The sequence below is a fragment of the Cyprinus carpio genome, chromosome B6, assembly GCF_018340385.1.
Source record: "Cyprinus carpio isolate SPL01 chromosome B6, ASM1834038v1, whole genome shotgun sequence".
Classification (NCBI taxonomy): domain Eukaryota; kingdom Metazoa; phylum Chordata; class Actinopteri; order Cypriniformes; family Cyprinidae; genus Cyprinus; species Cyprinus carpio.
This window is the reverse complement of record NC_056602.1, coordinates 1360965-1380701: the sequence shown is the minus strand read 5'-3', so window position 1 is coordinate 1380701 and position 19737 is coordinate 1360965. Positions and strand designations below refer to the sequence as shown.

The following is a 19737-nucleotide window of genomic DNA, read 5'->3' as shown; positions in this document are numbered from 1 at the left end:
CAATACATCACAGCTCTTCACCAGCAGAGAAAATACCCCTGAGTTTTATTTTTCATAAGGTGATCCCTTCCAATATTAATGAGCCGGGAGGCCGTACATCAAGTTCATACACGTTATATTAAAATTTATGAACGACTTCATCAAACAGCACTGTCTTGCCAGTGAGACGGGACAGATCCGGAGTGACACAGACACGCTGGGCTGCTTTAACGAAACACTACCTGTCAGCTGAAAACTGATCATAAGAAAGACAGAGAGACAGACGCAAAATAACTGCTTGCTTTTTAGGAATAGTTGTGTCTAATAATCCAGTGATCTGACATGACTCTGAATGGACAGCTGTAAATAAACCAACTACTCAATCTCTAAAAGGCCTGAAACACTCTCACAGACAAGTGAAAACACTTCTTAGAACATAAAATAAAAACATATCAATAAATATTTGAGATCTTTTACCTTTATGCATTTTGAACAATTATTTTTTGCAGTTTTCAAATGTCTTTCATGTACTTTTGTTATTGTCTTTTGTAGCCTTTTTACTATTGTCTTTTAAAATATGAAAATTCTGATCCTGAACAACAATCTTGCCCCTAATAAAGTTTTTTTGACTAGGGTGTCAGCGAAGTGCTTGGGATGAAGTATAAAGAAAGAATATGAAATATAAAGAAAACAAAAGTAAAAGCAAGGCAAGTATGACTTTTTTTTATTGTGTGTCATTTGCATGCATTCTCAGTGATTCCACAGGAGATGCTACAGCAGCATAAACTGTTTTCCCTTTCAGCTCAACGGAAGAGAATCTTGCTGAACAAGTTAAAGTTAGTTAAACTGTCAAAATGTTTATGACAAGCTATTTGAATAAGACATCTGTTTTAATCACACTTAATCATATATGAAGTAAGTTCTAGCACTCTCTTAATTACTGAGGTTTGTTTGTTCCTGTGTTTGTGCATGTATGTACTTTTGCACCTGTGCTTGTACTTGTGCACTTGGACACTTGTGTAGTTGTGCATGTATGTACTTGTACATGTGCACTTATGCCTGTATACCTATACACTTGTGCATGTGTAGAATGTCTTTGTGCATGTATTTACTTGTGCATGTGCACTTGTGCACTCATGAATGTGCATGTATGTACTTGTGCACTTGTGCACTCATGAATGTGCATGTATGTACTTGGGCACTTGTGCACTCATGAATGTGCATGTATGTACTTGTGCACTTGTGCACTCATGAATGTGCATGTATGTACTTGTGCACTCGTGCATGCATGGCCTGATGGTCTTTTGATTGGCTCATTTTCAGATGGACAATTCCGTGACACTCATGTGAAAATGGGACAGCAGCCCAAACCAGGATCACACAGGTCACTCTTCAGGTTATTTTCTAAACCCATACATGCAATCCTCATGGAGGACAGGTATTTATTTATTTATTTGATCATCTCAAACTGCTTATGTTGCATTCAAATAAATTTAGCATGGAGATTGCGGTGCATAAATTGAAGCGTGTAAAAGCATGTAACAGAGGTCAGACGTTCCTCCTCGTTCACGATACATCAGCTCTCATACGAGCCGCACACGTGTTCTATAAAGCTCCAGTACAGCAGCTTATAAACAGAAATCCAGCCGGCTGATAGTGTCAGGGCAAACACATTATGAGGCCGTTTGATTACTCCGCGCCTGTGTGTTTTATGTTAAATATGAGTTTATGTGATCAGCACACTTCCCTCTATATTCCAATATACTTTATTATAGATTTTAATTGTGTCGTGCACACGCTCTGGATATGAAGTGCTATCTTTCACGCGCTGGAAAACCAACAAAGAGTCTTTTATTCTGTCTGCGGTTCATCCCATGCTATTAAAAGGTCTGAAATATCTCTGAAGATATTTTGCTCCTAATTGGAAATAATCAACTTTGCCATCTCGGAGGCTTCAAAGTTATATTGTTCCTTTATGTATCTGAGTAATTAATTTTTAATTTAACAGTTGAATGCAAATTCTCATCCACAAATATTATTCATCATTTTTTTACTGTGCCAAATACTGAAATATTTATAACCGTGCCCACAAAAGGGTCCAGACGCAGTATGAAGGAACATTTTTGATATTTAATGGCAGTTTTAGAGTTTTCTGTCCGCACTGAAGATGGCAAGGCTTTACACGTCCAGTTTGAGACTCTTCCTCCTCAAACACAACTGTATTCAGTCATTAAGACCGCGAGAGTCATCTACACCCGTCTGACCCCGCATTAGCATACTGGCCTGAAAATGTCACTTTGCTACAAAATAATTCTTAGTATTTTCTTTGTTCTCATCTTTGTTCTGTGCAGTTGATTAGAACAAAAAATAAATGAAAAAAATACACACACCACAACCACACACACACACACACACACACACACACACACACACACACACACACACACTCAGAGCTCCTATACTCTCTCTCTGCTGCTTTGAATGAAACAGGTTTAGATGCTGATGTTCATTTAGTTTAATTCACACTTTTGCACAATTATGTAAAGTCTGAATAGTGCAGTTGGACGTCGTGTCCTCAGGCTGTGTGCAGGAGCCGCTCGGAGCATGACCCTGTTTACACACCAAACACATCTCTACACATGACAAAATGAAGAAATCCCAGCCACAAGATGTTTAGCTAAAGAAGAAACAAGAACAATAGAAATCAAGATCATCAAGATGCTGCATAAAGCTTAAACATTTGCAATTTCACTCTATAACTATAACTATATATATATATATATATATATATATATATATATATATATATATATATATATATATATATATATATATACATACATATAATGATTAGCGATTAGATTGAAATTGCATGAAAGCAATCAAGAGCATTTACATTGTGGCTTTATTTCCACTCCAAATTGTCATTACTGTAATGAAAATAAATAAATTAATTAATTAAATACTGTAATGTGAAAAGTTTTTTTTTTTTATTTATTTTTTTTTTTTTTATTTACAACATGCAAGTGTGTTCTCTTTTACAACATGCAAGTGTTTAATACAATTCTCAATATATTTTTCTTTTTTTTTTTTTTTTTAGAGAGATGATATTCACCCATATCTGCTGTGCTGTTCATTAACCTGAATTAATGTAAACATAGTTCAATCATTCAATCATTCATGCCAATCATTCATGTCCAATACAGAATAATCAGGGTTTGTTTATTGTGAGAAGCAGCTTTAATGCCAACTCATATATACATATATATATATATATATATATATATATATATATATATATATATATATATATATATATATATATTTATTTATTTATTAATGTCTCACATTATCCCGCTGTTGTTTTGAATGTGAACTAAAGATGAGCAACACGCATGAGAAGTGTACATGCTCACGTGCAGCTTTATGAAGAGACACTTCCGCTGCAGTCTTTGTGTGTGTGTGTCATCTCTCGCTTTCAGTTCCTAAAGCCGGTTGTAATGGTTGCATATGAATGGCCGCTAATAACAGCAGATTCAGAAACATGCTGCCGGTGTGTTTTATGTTAAATATGAGCTTATGTGATCAGCACACTTCCCTCTATATTCCAATATACTTTATTATAGATTTTAATTGTGTCGTGCACACGCTCTGGATATGAAGTGCTATCTTTCACGCGCTGGAAAACCCAACAAAGAGTCTATTTATTCTGTCCTGCGTTCATCCCACGTTGTGCTATTAAAAGTCTGAAATATCTCTGAAGATATTTTGCCTCCTAATGGAAATAATCAACTTTCGCGCCATCTCGGAGGCTTTCAAAGTTATATTGTTCCTTTATGTATCCTGAGTAATTAATTTTTTAATTTTACAGTTGAATGCAAAGTTCTCATCCACAACAAATATTATTCATCATTTTTTTACTGTGCCAAATACTGAAATATTTATAACCGTGCCCACAAAAGGGTCCAGACGCAGTATGAAGGAACATTTTTGATATTTAATGGCAGTTTTAGAGTTTTCTGTCCGCACTGAAGATGGCAAGGCTTTACACGTCCAGTTTGAGACTCTTCCTCCTCAAACACAACTGTATTCAGTCATTAAGACCGCGAAGAGTCATCTACACCCGTCCTGACCCCGCATTAGCAATACTGGCCTGAAAATGTCACTTTGCTACAAAATAATTCTTAGTATTTTCTTTGTTCTCATCTTTGTTCTGTGCAGTTGATTAGAACAAAAAATAAATGAAAAAATAAACCAACACACACACACACACACACACACACACACACACACACACACACACACACACACACATCAGAGACACACTACTCTCTCTCTAAGCTTGCTTTGAATGAAACAGGTTTAGATGCTGATGTTCATTTAGTTTAATTCACACTTTTTTGCACAATTATGTAAAGTCTGAATAGTGCAGTTGGACGTCGTGTCCTCAGGCTGTGTGCAGGAGCCGCTCGGAGCGTGACCCTTGTTTACACACCAAACACATCTCTACACATGACAAAATGAAGAAATCCCAGCCACAAAGATGTTTAGCTAAAAGAAGAAACAAGAACAATAGAAATCAAGATCATCAAGATGCTGCATAAAGCTTAAACATTTGCAATTTCACTCTATAACTATAATATATATATATATATATATATATATAATATATATATATATATATATCTATATATTATATATATATATATATATACATATAATGATTAGCGATTAGATTGAAATTGCATGAAAGCAATCAAGAGCATTTACATTGTGGCTTTATTTCACACTCCAAATGTGTCATTACTGTTAATGAAAATAAATAAATTAATTAATTAAATACTGTAATGTGAAAAGTTTTTTTTTATTTTTTATTTTTTTTTTTTACAACATGCAAGTGTTTCTTTTTACAACATGCAAGTGTTTTAATACAATTCTCAATATTTTTCTTTTCTTTTTTTTTTTTTTTTTTTTTAGAGAGATGATATTCACCCATATCTGCTGTGCTGTTCATTAACCTGAATTAATGTAAACATAGTTCAATCATTCAATTCATTTCATGTCCAATCATTCATGTCCAATACAGAATAATCAGGGTTTGTTTTATTGTGAGAAGCAGCTTTAATGCCAACTCATATATACATATATCTTATATATATATATATATATATATATATATATATATATATATATATATATATATATATATATATTATATATTTATTAATGTCTCACATTATCCCGCTGTTGTTTTGAATGTGAACTAAAGATGAGCAACACGCATGAGAAGTGTACATGCTCACGTGCAGCTTTATGAAGAGACCACACTTGTGTGTGGGTGTGGTTTGTGTGGCTGGAGTCTGTGGGTGTGTGTGTGTGTGTGTGTGTGTGTGTGTGTCTTTTCTCGCTTTCAGTTCCTAAAGCCGGTTGTAATGTTGCATATGAATGGCCGCTAATAACAGCAGATTCAGAAACATGCTGCATTCTGACCTGGAATCAGCACCAGAAGGTCAGAGGTGCGCTGGACAGCGAGTCTCTCTCTCTCTCGCTCTCTGGCACGCGCTTTTCCCGGAGCTGATTTACAATCCCATGTAACACGAATTTTAGCACGACAGGTGTTAGCAGATCCAAAAACCAGCCTCTCGCGTTCTCACGCGCTCATTTCACACACACATGCGCGCGCGCCGCTCGAGCTGCTGGATCAGAGGTGACACCTGTGCTTCGTGTGCGTCCAGGTGGGCAGCAGATCGAGTTTCGCGCCGTAAACGCGCTTTTCGCCGCTGTTCTGGAAGCAGCAGATGCTTTCGCATCTCTCGAATATGAAATCATCTCTGATGTGCGGAGCGGCAGACGCGTTAGACATGCAACAGTGCAGCGGAACCCGTCCGTGTGGCAATGCGTTGCATCTCTTATTTATCTAAACTCTTCGGTATATCGTCCTGAACTTAGTGCTGAAAGTACCAGAGAAGTCAGAGATGTGAGACTTAAACTCGCAATTGCGGAAAAAGTCAGAATTGTGAAATAAAAAGTAGCACTAATTTTTGTATCCTTAGGTGAAAACAAACAAACAAACAAACCCAAAGGTAAACCCAGAATTCAGAGGAAAATGTTATATAGTGCAATTCTGAGTATAAATAAATAAATAATTTGATGCATCACTTTTAAAGTGCTCAATCTTGTATCTTTATTTTATTTTATTTTAATTTATTTTTTATTATTATTTATTTTATTTATTTATTTATTTTTTTGCTCCAAACCAGAGTTTGTAATGTTGATTTGGTTCATGGAGCTCTTTATAGACAATTTTTTTTAAATCCCTCAGGAGAAAACGAAGGGAAAACAGAGTCAGAGCTGTGAGTGCTGAGGATCACGTTAAAGGTTTAACTGATCCTGCAGTGAGTTCTGGACAGAAACAGTTCTCACACCATTCACACTGCGTCTGAAAAGACATCAGACTCTCTAGAGCTTCGTAACAGCACAGATTCTGCAGCCAGGTGTTCACTTTGAAGATTTGACCTTCCTGATTAACCACACTCAAGACCTGACACACACACACACACACACACACACACACACACACACACACACACACACACACACACACACACACACACACACACACTCCAAAACACCTGCTCAGAAAAAGAAAAATGCTTTCCTTTCATCTGAATCACATCGTTGTAAAATGACTGAAAGAATCAAAAGCAGCAGATTTTTACACACACATACACAAAAGGCTGCCAGAAAACACTGGTGGTCTCACTGAACATTTTTATTTCCGTTCCTTTTTTGTAGACTAGACTCTTTTCTCAACGCATCAGTCCTAAACCTTTTCCCTGCCTTGCTTTTATTGTTGTATTTTGCTCTCTCTCTCTCTCTCTCTCTCACACACACACACACACACACACACACACACACCACACACCACAACACCACACACACACACACACACAGACCATCGAGCATGTTTTTGGACCTCTGTCAACAGCAATGAAGCACTTCTCCATTTGTGTGAAATGTTTCTGGCATCCTGCAGCATTTGCATTCATTTCCCATAAAGTGTTTTTTTGCAGCGCGCCGCAGACAATAGTCTCAGTGAGGACGCCTGATTAGGATGTTAAAGCTGCACAGGGCTCTTCCTGCTCGGCTAATGTGTGCATCGCAGCTCCACCACACGCTTTCACACGCAGCCCGCAGCCAGCAGCCCTGTATCTGATGCAAGCTGATTATTCTGGAGTGACAATTTCACTTTGATACGTCTGATGATGAGGCTGAAGAGAAGGCAGATAAGAGAAGAGTCGTCCTCGCAGATTTCACTTAAGGAACTTGAGAAAGTCCAAACACATCATCTTCAGAACTTTACATCTGCAAAACTTTAAATAAAGTTAGGAGAGGAATAGCACAGGCGTTTGGCAGATCTGCAGCCAGTGGCGGTTTAGTATTTTTTACGAAAATTAGTGTTTGGAAAACCTTTGTTCTGGAAGAAAAATTTATTTTTTTTATTTATTTTTTTTTTTTTCAATTGGTCTTTGAAAGGAGTTTCATAAAACACTGAACATTAACCTCAATAATTCAAAATGTATAATAACTCTGGTAACCAGTTGATGTGCTGTATTCATATTACTGTAACAGTAATATCTGGAAATTTAGTGTAAAAAATAAATAAATAAATTAAATAACCACATAGAATTTGTATCCAGTAAATTAACAGAAACCATCATTACAATGAGAATATATTATAATAATATAATGAATACATTAGTTTGTTTCCAGTTATATTTAATAAATAAATTACCATAAATATATTAATTATATATAAATGAAAAGTCATATATGCAACAAATAATGCATATATAATTACTATAAATTATATATTAATATATGATATATAAAAATCTATTTATTTCTTTATTTCTTTATTGTAGCTTGATGGACACGAACCACAAGATGAGATTTGACTCAACCAAATATATTAATCTTAAATCAAATAGTCATGTGTTGCTCAACAGCTGAATTCTTTATGAAACAACAAAACAGTGGTGACTAACAGACATGTCTAATATCAAGTTCCTTCTGGATTTGTTTGAGTTGAGTTCCTTCTATAAACAGTACACACACACACACACACACACACAACCCACGACACACACTCTCACACACACACACACACACACACACACACACACACACACACCACAGAATCACTGGTTGATCATGAATGCAGTCAACACTACAGTGTGTGTAAAAACTGAGGAAATAGAAGAAATTATTGATGTGTTGGTAACAATAAATCATGGAAAGATTCTTCAGCGATCAGCTCAGAACGTTACATGAGATGGACGTATATGGCTGTGTGTTCCTCTCGTTCTATTGTCCCTGTGTGTGTGTGTGTGTGTGTGTGTGTGTGTGTGTGAGTGAGAGAGAGAGAGAGAGTAGCACCCGGATGCCTGATCGCGTCACAGATTTGCAGAAAGTTATGCCAAAATCGAAAGAGAGAGAGAGAGAAAGGTGCCACGATTCTCAGAGAAAAGCTCAGATTCACTGTCAACACTGCAATCTGTGCTTCTGTCCACACCATGAGCTCTGTGACTTCACACACACACACACACACACACACACACACACACACACACACACACACACACACACACACACACACACACACACACACTGACACAACCAAACAAAACTCTTGCAACAGATCTCATTCATGTCGTGTGTGAGGACAGAAATCAGCAGAATGTAGAAGAACACCATCAGTTCATGTTATTTTAAAGGAAAGTTCACCTGAAACTATTTACTCAACATCATGTCATCACTAATGCTTAACTGTGGATATTGTGTGTGTGTGTGTGTGTGTGTGTGTGTGTGTGTGTGTGTGTGTGTGTGTGTGTGTGTGTGTGTGTGTGTGTGTGTGTGTGTGTGTGTGTAGAATCTCACAGAGTTCCTCTTGTCCTCAGAAAGCAGAAGAGCATTGTGAAGATTCTGACCGAATGACGCTCTAGAAATAATGACAGGATCCTCATTTCTCTTCAACAGTTGCTTTAATGAAACTATTATAGTATGCTGGAAAAAAAAAATGTTGTGAGATACCATTTCCACACAGAAACTGGTAGTAAATTGTCACAAACAGTTACAAAGAATGAGCAAGTAGTGGATTAAACGTGAAATTCTAAAGCAGAAAGACTGACATTTTATTTTCTTGTAAAATGTGCTACAATAAACTGTTTCATTTACAACTTTGAAAAATGTCTTTACATGGCCTCATGTTTAAAATGAGCACCAATGCTTTAATAAGTAACATTTATTATTAATAGTAATCATAATTCCAAGCAATATAATTCATGTGTGTAACTGTAGCAGTTTGTGGTTGCTAAGCAACGCAGCATCAGTGTGTCATCAGTATTATAACAACCTCAACCGGCTCGTCCAATCAGAATTTAGAATGAATGATTTTATCAAATAGTATTTTGGTGGTTAAAATCTAATCCATTCCGTCACAGCATATTCATAAATGTTTTAGAGAATGATCTTTACGGTGTTACAGATGGAGTAAGCAACATTCAAACATTGTTTTTTAAGGAAAGCAGCATGAGAAGCTCATACTTTGAGTCAGGTGATGTGGGATTTCTGTCTTTATACGTCAGTCATTTGAAGTGAAACACTGTGACTTTCTCAACATGTCAACTTCTGACTCAACCAATCACGTGAGTTTGGGGCGGGACTAACTGTTTGACTGACCAATGACAGACGGGGGAGTGTCCGGTGCTCTTTTGATCACATGTATGTTCAGTTTAAGCAGGTGATGTGAATACAGATCAGATCAGAACACAAACACATGTCACAGCAGAAGGTTTCAGCTCCGAAATCCCAGTTTAACCCCTCGCTACGAATAGAGATGAAACTATACTGCAGAACTGCTGCTGCTTCAAAGTGTTAATTACTGAGTAACAGTCTTTTGGCATCAGCAGCACTCGCTCGCTCGCTGCTTTTTGTGATCTTGTTGGGGGTTTTCTTTACCCGTGAGGTGTCTGGATGTCCATATGTCAGGGTCAGAGTCCATCAAACCACATTCACTTCCTCTGTGTCACAATCACATCTGACTATGTTTGACCAGCACAGGCTTCTCACACGGTTTGACAGATGAATTTGCATAAATCTGTGTTTACTGGATAAGAATCACTTTGATCCTGATAGTTTCACAGATGAATCATTCAGACTGATGTGTGTGAACCAACTGAAATGATTCACTGACAAAAATCACACACACACACACACACACACACACACACACACACACACACACACACACACACACACACACACACCACACACACACACACAGACACACACACACACACACACAGACACACACACACACACCACACACAGACAGACAGACACACACACACACACACACACACACAGACAGACACACACACACACACACACTGTGCCATGTTTTACTCAAAAGAGACATTTCGGAGAAGAGCATTATATACATATATATTTTTATATATATATATATATATATATATATATATATATATATATATATATATAATATATATATATATATAGTACAGTACAGTATACAGTATATATATATATATATATACTGTATATATAATATAAAAGCTAATAAAAACACTTAATTTCTAGGCCTGGAAAATGTTATTTTACATTTTCTAATGTTTCAGGTTTTCTGTGACTGTTGTCTCTTTCTGTGCATGAATAATCCCTGTATGATGGACTGGAAATGGAAAATGATTGGTGTTTGTGATCAGTTACTCTTTCATGTCATTGGCTTCAGTGTAACTGTGATTTCATCAATGATGAATACATTAATGATTGTTCTGTGGTCAGTTTACAGAGACAACCAGAGCTGTGTGTGAATGTGTGTGTGAGTCTGGTGGTGATCTGTCTTCTAACTGTAGGGTGCAGCAGTCGTCTGTGTTAGAAACACACACACGCTGTGTTACAGTGCTTCAGATCCAGCAGAATCTCCTCCACATTCTGTGTCTGTTCTACAGAAACACACGAGGCTGATGTCTGCGGATGCTGCAGCTTCGAGAGCTCAGTTCATCACAAGCAAATATATGTACTGTATGTGTGATGGAGTAACCTTTCTTATCATTAGCACAGCCTGCATTTGCTCTCTTTTATTCTCTTTCACATGTGCTGGAGGTTTGTCGTCTCATAATAAACTCAGAGTTGCAGGGAACACAGACTCATGAAGGCTTTGATTTGCTCTATTCTCTGCCGCTGGCCGACAGTATTTACCTGCCCGCGCTGCCCTGTTTGATCCCCACAAATTCAATAATTACTTTGCTGGAATGCGAGCCAATACAAGACCAATATTTGAGCACAAATATTCCTCTAATTGTGTTTTCCGTGCCTGTGAGTTTCCGCTCAGTAAATCCATAAATACGCAAAAGCAAAACTGAGCAAATCAAAATAAACTGCGTTTGCCACAGAGTGCCCAACGAGAACAATATGAAACGGGAAATGTTTGTTGGATTAACAAATAAACCTGCTCATTCTGGACCTGCTTAGTGAACACACACTGTCACAATAAAACCAGAGCAAGCAAAACCTCTTTGTGTCTTTCTGAAAAGCAAATATTAAAAGTCATTATCATAGTAGAGGATTAAAAGTATTTTTATTAAAAACTCTCAGTGCTCACTTCACCTGCTTCTGGGTTTCTCATATAACAGTATCTCATATAATAGTATCAAGACAGCTTAGTAGGGCAGACTGGGGCATGTTGTCACACTGTTTACTCCACTCTGCTTTCTGTGCAAGATTATATACTTTTGTATAGACATAAACCCTTATATAAAAATAAAGATCTTGACTGATTTCTGTGGTTAGGAATAAAGATGCAGTACATTGAACACATGTTGACTTCTATATCGGGGCATGTTGTCACGCTGTAGTTTCTCTATAGGATTATTTTCTGTATAGATATAAATGTTTTGTCTACAAAAGGTATTGGGTGGGAAATATTATTTTGTTGAACAGCGGGGCATGTTGTCACACTATATGGGGTAAGTCATTAAGGTCATTAAAAAGCATTAAAATTAATTATATTTAAGACATTTGGAACTAGATTTGAACATTTGAAATCAGCAAAACAAGCTTTAACTGTATAACTCAAACCTGACACACAGGCCTTGTGACAACTTGCCCCGGTGGTCTGCTAATGGTTATTTATGTGGAAGCCGTTTCAGTGTTTCTGTCCTCGAAGCTCACCGTGGCTGTTCACACGTACAGAAAACCCAAGCAAATGACGCAGCGATGGAGAAACTTCCTCCTGCGAGTCCCTAAAGTCAACAGACACTGATGCTGAACCCTTCAGGCGCTGTTTGTTTGAAGTGCACTTGACGGAGAGCACGCTAACGCGCTCCTAATACAAAAACGTCACCTCGTTCTGTACCAAACACATGTTTACATGTTATGAACTTATAATGCTACTAATCATCGCATATGTAATGAGCTGAAGCAGCTGTTAGAATGCGTTCCCAACATCAGATCTCCCTCGCAGCTAGACGCCGTGTTCCCTTCTGAGGGAGCGTGGAGGTCAGGTGCAGTAATCAGGGATGAAGATGCTCGCTCGGGTCGGTGGAGGAGCGTCCGCTTGGCCTACGAGATCCCAGCCTCTTCAGCTAAATTGGTTTTGCTATACACATAATGAACTTTGGCTTGATGTGTTCTGTGGTAATGGAGCAGGTATACACTTACAGCCTTTATCACACACACTCAGTTATTCCAGCTCGAGGTCTGTAACGCGACACGAGAGTCAGAGCGGAAGCTTTCGTTCTGCAGGTGTACAAAAGATCATTTATTGATCACACACAGCCATTCCTCAGTAACATCCAGTTGTGATTTACTGAATAAAGGATGAATTATATTTGATTAACATGATCAACTCTGCTGTTAAACTGTTTCACACTCAATCTACTGCATGTCTTCTGTCGTCTCATTAATAGTTTAGAGTTTTTATCCGGTAAAAGCTTGTTTAGTGTGATTCACAAGTCTTTCTGCTTTATTTTTCTTGAGTGTGTGATTTTTATCAAGTTAATCATCAGAATAACTGCAGTAATACTCCAATGAACTCCTTCCTGACTGAAGCAGCTCAGCTTTACTTGATTCCTCCATCAATCATGTTTTAGAGTCTCAAATCTGATCATCAGGATCTTTTGAGGAGCGTTTGTTTCCAGAAGCTTTACTTTCACTGTTCCTCAGCGGAGGAATGATCTTCACAAGCCTCCAGAACATCTCACATCTTCTGAGGAGCCTTTATTTCTTCATCTCTCAATCACTGCATTATATGTTTGGATCATTTACATCTCATCTCACTGAGACACATTACTGGAGATATAGAGTGATGACTGATATTTAGATCAGTTTATGTCAGTATCTGCTCTACTGTTATAAAGATCTCATTGATTTACTTTACAAACATCAGAATTTCATTGCATAAATATCTTTGATTTACATTACAAACATCAGAATTTCATTGCATAAATATCTGCATCTGTTCCAGACTGCATATTTTCATGTTTTCACTTTATCTAGACTACATCAGCCATAAGAGCCTGATGGATCAATATTATTATCCATGTTATCAAACTGACCGTATTGTTTTTCCTTATTTTTTTATTAACTTATTATTCCGTTTATTTTTTTTTTTTTTTATTTATTTTTTATTTTAAATTTTTTTTTAAATCTGATTTAGTTTCAATAAAAAAAGTTTCATAAAAAATTATTCATAATTTACCGGTTTTACAGGATGAGATTAATAAAATGTTTTGTACTTTCTACACAATAAAATATTATAGAGCTTAAAATATGTAAATGTATTAATTTACATGACTTTTCCAAGTCTAGAAATCACCACAATGAGATTTCCTCGTATATCCAGGTTTTCCAAAACCGTGTGAATCCTGGTTCTTTTAAACTTTTCTCGTGCGCAGGTTGAACTGAACAGGTGTTAAAACGTTGATGAGGTGTTAAAATTAACGTGGGATTGACAGTGTGAATCCTGGTTCTTTTAAACTTTTCTCGTGTGCAGGTTGAATTGAAAATCAAATGAAACAAACGTCGTTTTAGTAACCATCTAATATCAGCTTGTTCAATGGCATGTGCCGCATTTAACCATGTTCTCAAATGTTATCACAAAAACAAAATCAGACAATCATGAGTTGTTTTTTTAAAATGTTGCTACTTGTTTCAGAACGTTCAGAGAACATTTGAAAGTAACATTCCTATAATGTTTGATAAAATGGAATGTTCCCTTGACGTTTGTATAACCAAGAAAAAAAAAAGTGTTTTTAAAATCTGGACCCGTTCTCACAACGTTCACTAACATTTATCAAAAGTTATATAAATGTTAGGACAAAATGTTCTTAAAGTAATGGTTTATGGAATGTTCTTACAACTTCCTTAATATGTGATATACACTCATAATGTTTAGAAAAAATGTTCTGGGATCAACATTCTTGAAATGTCTTTGTGATGTTATTTGTACTTTATTAATGTTTTTAGAACAGCATTCTCTGAATGTCCTTATTGTGTTATTTGTACTTGATGAATGTTTTAAGAAATGTTTTTGTGGCCTTTAAATAACATTATAAATAGACATTTTAATGTTCTTAGAATATTAAAAATAAACATTAAAAAATGTTATATTTTGGGTAAAAAAAAAATGTATTTAGCAGAATGTTGTAAGAAATGTTTTTGTAACCTTTAAATAACATTATAATCACAACAAGAAAACTGGACATTTCAAAGTTTTGGAACCATTTCACAACAATTTCATGTCCTAAATTTGCTGCCTTTACACTGAAAAAGATTATACTATTTTTATTTATTTATTTATTTATTTTAAGGTAAGGTGCAAACAATTTATTTTAGCTACATAAAAAAAAAAAAAAAAAAAAAAAAAATGTTAGTAAACTAAATCTATTTAAATGTAGATGAAATAAGTTGATTGCAACCACATACCTTATTTTTTTTTTTTCCTCAGTGATAGCGCATGAGAGCTAGTGACTCATTGAGGTTTTTATGGTTTTATTTTTACAAGAGAAATAAGTGCGTGCTGCAAGAGTCTGATTCCCGTCTCCTCTGCGCATCAGTACCTGTGTCACGGTTCAGCACTCAATTCCGTGCACAGGTTTGATATTTAAATAAGCCATTTCTGAGCAAAGCCGCGGCTCTACATTTAGCCCGGGGCCTCCTCCCTCCCTCCCTCCGCTCCATTATCATAGTAATAGACCTTTTAGGTGCGTCTCCTCAAATACCCCTCATTCACAAAGCCTCAAAACACCTGCAAAATACAACACGCCTCATAATGAAGCAGATCGCCGTTCGGTTCAGACGCGCGCGGTCCGTCTGCTCCCACAAAGAAACACGAGTAAATAACCGTGATAGATAACAGAGGAAATCTTCTAACCAATTGCCTGTGTAATAGTTTATGGTCACTGGCGAATGACATTTATGTATGGCTTTTAGTGAAAGGCCTCATGAAACGGTGACTCTGAACTAAAGGCGGCCATAACTCACGTCGCTATCTGTCAGTCTTACATTAATAATACGACTGTGTTCATCACTGCTGTCATCTGTTATACAAACGGCAGTAAAGCAGGAGCTCAGAGAGGAAAGCGGCCCGCCGGTGAGAAGCGCAGGTGGACGCGATCAAACACACGGTCTGCGCGGCCCCGAGCGCTTCGGTGGCGTGATCAAGCGCTCCTCTCATGTGTTTTGATGAACTGAACTGCTTGTGTTCCACACTGATGTTATGAAGTAAACATGAATATATCACATCGTACTGTTAGTGATCATCTGAACGATCATCCTCGCCTTTTATGTTCGGATACAGTCGCGGGGAAAAAGTATGTGCACCCTCTTGATTTCTGCATAAATTGGTCATAAAATGCGATCTGATCTCCGGCGAAGTCACACAGTCTGCATAAACTAATAAACATGATGTGTTTGCATGCATTTAATGAACATGACCCACATAAACATTCACACGTGTGTGGAAAAAAGTATGTGAAGGAGATGATGACATTATGGTGAGCGCTGACCTTTGACCCCAGCGGCTCCAGGTTAAAGGTGCTGCAGTGGAACCCGGTTATTTATTTTTTTACAGTTTCAACAAATGCTGAGAGACTTCAAACCGCTCTGACTCTATGGTAACCCAACGTGTTTTGTTTGTTCTCGCAGAGCTCAAGTTTACAGGAAAATGCCGTAAAAAGCGAGGGATTGTGATTAATAGTTCCATGTCATTATTGGAGGTAAACAGTGGAGCTTGGGAATTGAAGCTGTACTGTAAATAAAGGAGGGGGAAGTAGAAATGTTGTGAACAGGAAATAGTTGATGTGGGAATGTTAAGTGATTCCTCCCGCTGCGTTTCACTCGTTCTCTCTCTCTCTCTCTCTCTCTCTCTGTCTATTGTTGTGTATTGTGTCTGTATTTCATTGATCCTGATGATGATGCAGACAGAAGGTCTATCCTGAACAAATCATCTACTGGTGAGAATCATTCAGCTTAAACTAACAACTGTCTGATGAACGTTTAAAAATACATGCATGTTGAGATTTATATGATATTTAAGCAACTTTTATTTTACACACATTGCATTGACACACTGATGTTTGCAGCCACAGATATTCTCCTTTACATCCACCCAGTCATGCACAAAGCAGGTAATACAGGTGTAAACAGCCATCTGTGACTGAAGGGATGATGAAAGCGGGTTTAAAGGGGTTTATCCTGAAAGCATCTGGTCCTGCTGCAGGTGAGAGAAACCTGACGTTCCCTGTGTGTGTAAACTCTCATTCTCTTCTTTCTCTTCTTTGTTTCTTCTGGCATTTAGTTGCTGTTGTTGTTTGTCTAAAAAAAACATTTAATTTCAGGTCCAAGTTCATCTCAATTAGGAATGTGGTTGTTGACATTTAGACCGTGTGTGTGTGTGTGAGCGTGAGCGTGCGTATGCGTGTGTGTTGGCATGTTGTGTGTGTGTGTGTGTGTGTGTGGTTAAGTGTGTGTGTGTGGAGTTGAGTGTGTGTGTTTTTGATGTGTGTGTGTGTGTGTGTGTGTGTGTGTGTGTGTGTGTGTGTGTGTGTGTGTCTTGACCTCAGCTCTAGGTTGAATCTTCTCTCTGATTCTTGGCCAATTCTTCTTCCCCTCCAAGCCGTTTACGACCCTTTAAAAGCAGTGATTTATGTATTTGTGTTCATATTCTTTGTGTGGTTTAAAGTCGAGCGTTTTGTTCAGTGATAAGAGATCTCTGGTTAACATGAACAATCACTTTCAGAATTAAACAGTTTCAGTCTTGCATCATGAACAATCGCTTTCAGTCTATCTGTAAAACATCGTTTTGTGCTGAATTCAATCTTAAGAAAAGAAAAGTGAAATTTATCTATCTACCACTGTGTATCTATATCTATCAATCACTCAATCAATCTATCTATCTATCTATCTATCTATCTATCTATCTATGAACTAAGAGGCTATCAGTACTGTCTATAAAATCTATCTGATATCTATCTATCTATCTATCTATCTATTTATCTATCATATCATATCGCATCGTAACATATCGTATGAGCAAAGATATCTAAAATACACACACACACACACACACTAAAATACACACAAAAAAAAAAAAACACACACAAAGAAAAAAAAAAAATATATATATAGTATATCTAAATCTTTAAATATTTTAAAAAAGCTTATTCACTTTAAAATAACATTCATCTCATTGCAGTGCATCATGGGAAATCTTCTGCTTCATAATAAGCGGGTCAGAAATCTTCATCTAATCATGTGTGAAGGGTCGTTATTGTCATCATTTGTGAGCTGCGTTTGGATAAAAGCGTCTGCTAAATGACTGAATGTCAATGTAAGGGCTGTGATCTGAATGTGTGTGTTTTTCTGTGTTCAGTGTCTGTAATCAGATTCACCTGTGAGACGCTCATGGCCCGCAGATGACAGGAAGGCCTTACGACTGGAATGTCGTCTCCTCCAGAGAGGAAATTAATTTCTTCTGATTTTTCGAAAGCGATGGCCACCGCTTGGTTTGCAGGCCGAGGGTTAGACGGCTGCGACTGAATCTGGGCTTGGAGAGCTGGAGCTGAAGCTTTCATTAAGAGTGATTCTGTAGAGGAGCTGGCGAGAGAAGAAGCCTTTGAATGCGTCTGCATCCGTAGCGCTGTGGAGAAATATCTTTTTATCATCTCTGCGTCTCTAGAGATAATCGACTCGTCTCTGAGTGGGTTGAAAAAGTTTTTCCGTCCAGCAGATTAGCGCCGCAGTTTAAGCTCACATTCACACAGACTGCCAAACACATCCGAGAGAGTTTCAGCAAACACAGGAAATGCCATCAGAGTCTGTTTGACTCTCTCTCTGGAAATAATAAAGAAGGGTGAGCATCCTTCTAACAATAGCCGGCGGGCTACGAGTCTGCTATTAAGAGAGAAACATCTCTGCATCTTCTTAAAGCAAACTGACAAATATTTATGCATCAAATCCAAACAGTCACTGAGTAAGTTTCAAAAGGTTGTCAGGATAATTAAGATGCACCTCATTTTGGTTTCATGCATCCTTCACAGAGAAGGCAATTCCAGAATGCATTGCATGAAGATAAATATATTTATATATCAAACTTTACATATACAAGTAAATATATATGTGTGTCTGTGTGTGTGTTTTGATATTTTAAGGGTTTTGCATGCAGTCTTACAAAACATTCATATATGTATATACTTATTGCATTTATCAATCAATAAATTATATATTAAAATATCTCATAGTAAAACAGTAGTATATAAAACGTTTATTTTTTATTCTTACTATAAATAAATTAATAAATGGTTATTAAAAAAAAGTAAATAATACTTTTATTCAACTAGGATGCATTAAATTGATCAAAAGTGACAGTGAAGGCATTTATAATGTTACAAAATATTTCTATTTCAAATAAATGCTGTTCTTTTGAACTTTATATTCATCTGTGAATCCTGAAAAATAAAATGTATCACGGTTTCCACAAAAATATTGTGCAGCACAACTGTTTTCAACATTGATAATAATCAGAAATGTTTCTTGAGCAGTAGGTAAATCATCATATTAGAATGATTTCTGAAGATCATGTGACACTGAAGACTGGAGTAATGATGCTGAAAACACAGCTGCACATCACAGAAATACATTACAGTTTAACAGAGATTCACACAGAAAACTGCTATTTTAAATTAAAATAATATTTCATAATTTTAGTGTTTTTACTGTATTTAATATATATATATATATAGTTAAATGATGATTGCAAATTAGTGTTCTATAAATAATTGTTGTTCATGCAGTGTGTTTCAGATCAGTCCCTTGTGAGGGACGCAGGAAGGCAGCTCACTAGGGTTTGGAAAAGAGCCTGTGTGCACTTTTGTTTAGAAAGAGTCTGCCAAGAAAATATCCATAAATCCAAATGTGTATATGAGCACTTGGAGAAACTGCGCCCAGAAACCCCTGTTCAAATATATTGTCTGGTCACAATATCTCAGGCCTGTAACTTCATCAAAAATGCAGTTCAAAGCAAAATTATACAGAAAAGCAGGTCTATTTCCATAATAATAAAATGCCTCTAATTTAAAGAGGACCATGTGCTCAGTGAAAAGATTCCCGACTCTCGCCAGCTTTTATTGGGCCGCTTTGGCTGCAGGATGTTCTGCTCTTGGATTTGAGCAGCCA

At 36.9% G+C, this 19737-nt stretch overlaps 2 long non-coding RNA genes across 2 annotated transcripts; one reads left to right on the top strand and one right to left on the bottom strand.

The window, feature by feature from the left end:
* Positions 1 to 16453: 16453 nt before the first annotated feature.
* LOC122137544 lies at positions 16454 to 18069 on the top strand. The gene is made up of 3 exons (XR_006154935.1): positions 16454 to 16517; positions 16647 to 16783; positions 17936 to 18069. It is a non-coding gene; the product is annotated as an uncharacterized LOC122137544 (long non-coding RNA).
* LOC122137543 lies at positions 16738 to 18092 on the bottom strand. Its single transcript, XR_006154934.1, has 3 exons — positions 17955 to 18092; positions 17122 to 17191; positions 16738 to 16864 (listed from the first exon to the last, which is right to left on the bottom strand). It is a non-coding gene; the product is annotated as an uncharacterized LOC122137543 (long non-coding RNA).
* Between the last annotated feature and the right edge of the window lie 1645 nt (positions 18093 to 19737).